General features: G+C 31.7%; 1 long non-coding RNA gene across 1 annotated transcript; it reads left to right on the plus strand.

Moving 5' to 3' along the window:
- Positions 1 to 550: 550 nt before the first annotated feature.
- LOC127971915 (uncharacterized) lies at positions 551 to 2,696 on the plus strand. The gene is made up of 3 exons (XR_008156960.1): positions 551 to 603; positions 1,437 to 1,469; positions 2,512 to 2,696. It is a non-coding gene; the product is annotated as an uncharacterized LOC127971915 (long non-coding RNA).
- The last annotated feature ends 1,346 nt before the right edge of the window (positions 2,697 to 4,042 follow it).

Here is a 4,042-nt window from a genome sequence, read left to right on the forward strand (position 1 = left end):
ATATGTGTAGGCTGTGCGTAGCCACGATTTAGCTCGTATTCAGACCCGGCTATTGTAGCCCACTTTTTGTCAAAACTGATTAATTGTATTTTTTTTGCCAGGCAGTGCATGAAATGGTTAATATTCAATCATGTTCGCATTGGTATGATATCAAGGTTCAATACGTCATTTCACGGCATGGTCGATCACGATTTAGCTCCGAATTGGACGGGCTATATGCGGTCTGCTTTAGCCCACCTGGCGAAATCAAGGCAATCTGGTCTACGTACGGCTTGGCCCAGATTCAGACCAGCGACCTAGAATATTAGTCTTTGAAATGTTTTCGCTTACACAGCTTAATATATATTTTCTGTCAAACATTCATACACAATCTACGATAAAAATATCTAATCAAATGCAATTGCATTTCCCAACCGCTAGATGGCACAATTGAAACACTACTGAGACATGTCTACTGGGACTAATGCCATTGTGCGACTAGATCACTTTAGCCAAATCTCGCGATAAGCATTTCCGCCATTTTATTTTACACAAGGCAGCTGTCGGAGAGCAACGGGTGAGCAACAGTCTGAGTGAAAACCTTCACATTTCTACTTCGATCTTGTATGCGTGTTATTTTTGATATGTTTATTGTTTAAATTAGTTAGCTGTTATAATGTGTAGAAACCGTGACATTTTAACATTAACATTGCAGAGTACTACTTTTCTCCAAAAAGTTAACGTTACCTGCACGTGTTATTGCAAATGTATCTAAATTCAATGAATGTGGTAAGCATGAAACTATGAAACTTATCATTACTATTTTTTATTATTATAAAAATACCAGTATATATTTGTATTTAAATTAGAGTTGATTTAAAGTAAATTTTGTAAGTACTTTACATAAAATTTAACAGCAGCATAGTGCAACATGAAAAGAAATTTAAAAAAAAATCCTCTCCATTTAATAAAAGGTAGTGGCAAACATAAAGTCTTTAAACTTGTTTGTAAATAATTAAAATATGCAGCATACATTCAGTTTTCAGTGAATTTGTTTCAGATATAAATCTGAATGCTGCTTCTCCATGTTTTGTTTTGACTTTGGAGATATAAAAGTAGCTGGCTACTGTCCCAGATGTCCTGAGAGGTCTGCTCTGGATGGTTCATAGTGCATCAGAAGATTAGAAATTTACTTTGGCCTTAAAATGTTAATTTAATAACCAACTGTAGTTTTTGGATATAAATTTTTTGACAGACAGATAGCCAGTGTAAAAACCTCAGAACTGGAGTGATGTAATCCACTTTATTTGATTTAAAGACACTGTTTATTGCAAATTATCCTGCAATCAGTCAACAAAGTACAGCAATTGAATATACAGAACACTTGTCAGTGACTACCATTAAATGTCTTGTTACCAACATTCATCAAAATATATTTTTTTGTGTGTGTTCAACAGAAGAAAGCCATACAGGTTTGGAACCAAGTGAAAGTGAGTAAATGATTACATGTTGTTGTTTTTTTTTTTGTTTTTTTTTTAAGTGAACTACGCCTATAAGTATTTTTTATGTTTATTAGAGTTATATGAGTAAGTGATAAAGAATGATTTATAATGATAGTTCACTTTGAAATTAAATTTTGATATTTTTTAGCTTACCTTATGGGCATCCAAGATGTAGGTGTCTTTGTTTCCGCAGTAATTTGACCTAAAAATATAAAAATTGAAACTACTGCGGAAACAAAGACACCTACATCTTGGACGTCCTTAAGGTAAGCTAAAACATACCAAAATTTAATTTCAAAGTGAACTATCCCTTTAAACTTGAGGGAAGAACTAAAGTAGAAATGAAAATAAAATCTGTTTTCACCTTCATTAGAATGATAATTAAAAAAAATACTGTATTTCAGTTTCAAAACACATTATGATAGTAGTCAGACATGTCTTGGGATAACAGTGTTACATAATCAATTATAATGTTAATTTTATTTCCATATTCAGCAGTTATGGATCCCAAATATCTAAGAGAATGGCGTCGCTTGAGAGATCGAGTTAATGCTCTCGCTGAAAATTAATAGGTCATTTTCATTGCCATTTAAGTGAAATTACAGAACTTGCATATATGAGCTTGATAAAAATGAACATTCGAGAAGAAAATTTCAGATATATGTGTATATGTGTGTATGTGTGTGTCTATATAGCCTATATATGTGTATATATATATATATATATATATATATATATATATATATATATATATATATATATATGCCTTGTACAGAATTGTTCAATACGCGTATCGTTACACGCCATATTGCATCACCATTACGCGAGCAAAAATGTTCAATTATAGATATTAATTATAATATTGATAAATTATTGTCTATATTGATATAAATTATATAGTCTCAATCTATATTCTGTTAACTCTATCTATTAAATCATCCTAGCAAAAGTGATTTGACTAATTAGTTAAAAAGGATTGTCAACAATGTTTTTCTTGAGCAATAATTCTTTCCTTTTTCTCATTTGGCAGACGCAGTGATGACCAGCTTTCCATCAGCTACGGAATGTGAAATAAAAAATGCTATTTCTAATCATTTCAAACAAGCACCAGGGAGGGCAGGGGGTGGGGTTTATGGATCTAAAGTAAACAGTTAATTCTTAAAAATTTATTGTTTTACATATTTTTCCAATGTTTTATTTGTTCATTTTTATGTTTGAATGTTGTCCAAGTTGTTGTTGTCTATATAATTTTTTCAAAATAAATCCCTTTATATTCAGTTAGTTTGGATGGATTTTCATTTATGAGAACCTGTTATATTTGAGTGAAAAGAATCCTTATGCCTCATTTTGTTGTCTATTACATGTATATGTAGTGTAATTGATGACTAGTCTATTCTTGGGCTATGGTTAGACGTCTGTTAGATTTTCACTGACAGCCCAAAATCAGCCTTGTTTTAGCCTAGACCCATATTGCCTGTCTATTAGACGTATGTCGTTTAGCAGTCTAATTGATGACTAGTCTATTCTTGGGCTATGGTTAGACGTCTATTGGACGTATAAATATAGTCGTTCAATAGCTGTCTGATTGTCTATTCTTGGGCTATGGTTAGACGTCTATTAGACGTATATATGTAGTCATTCAATAGCTGTCTATTCTTGGGGTATGTTTAGACATCTATTAGATTTTCACTGACAGCCCAAAATTAGCCTCGATTTAGCCTAGACGTCTCGGCTGTGTTTAGACGGCTATTAGACGTCTATTAGACGCAAAATTGCTTGCTGGGAAGTTATTAAGTGAAAGATGTGATTACTCACATATTTTGCATAAACGCACAACATCTCCGCTAGGCACATGTGTAGAGGTGTTTATCATATGGCGCCATTAGCAACAACTGCAGTTCCGGGACCTTATGACATAAAGCCTAGCCCTAGCTAAAGTTTTATTTATTCATTTATTTATTTATTTATTTATTAATAGCTAATACTTCTTCAAATCAATTAATATTTGGTGAATAATATTTTAATTTAATTTAATCTAAACTAAACTTTATTATTTTTTTGCCTATAATTAATATATTGTATACATAGCCTACTGTAAAATGTGTTGCTTTTGTCAGACACACAGTTTAAATTATATCGATTATCTGAATCTTACAATTCATTTAAAAAAATGAAAAAGTCACACAATTATTTTTCATACAGTGCTTTTAGCCAAACCATTTTTTTTTTACCCCAAATGTCAAACTTTTTACATATTTTTCAGTCATAAACAAACTAATAAACTCTGACCTGCTCTCATGGTCTTGTTTTGAACTACTGTTTCAATGGTTTCATTTGTCAACAAATGTTTTTGTTTGTTTGTCTGTTTGCTTTCAATGTAAAATTTGTTGCATAAAAACAAAAAAATTATTTTCATTTACAGCAGAAGGACCACAGAAAGGCTGTGCAGCTTCAAACTGACCATGATGATGATGAGACACTCCTCCTTTTTGATCAAGGCTTTTATAATTTGTTAAAACTCAATGAATAGAATAGAACAAAATGAACAAAAATTAATTGAA

This window comes from Carassius gibelio, chromosome A4 (genome assembly GCF_023724105.1).
Source record: "Carassius gibelio isolate Cgi1373 ecotype wild population from Czech Republic chromosome A4, carGib1.2-hapl.c, whole genome shotgun sequence".
Classification (NCBI taxonomy): Eukaryota; Metazoa; Chordata; class Actinopteri; order Cypriniformes; family Cyprinidae; genus Carassius; species Carassius gibelio.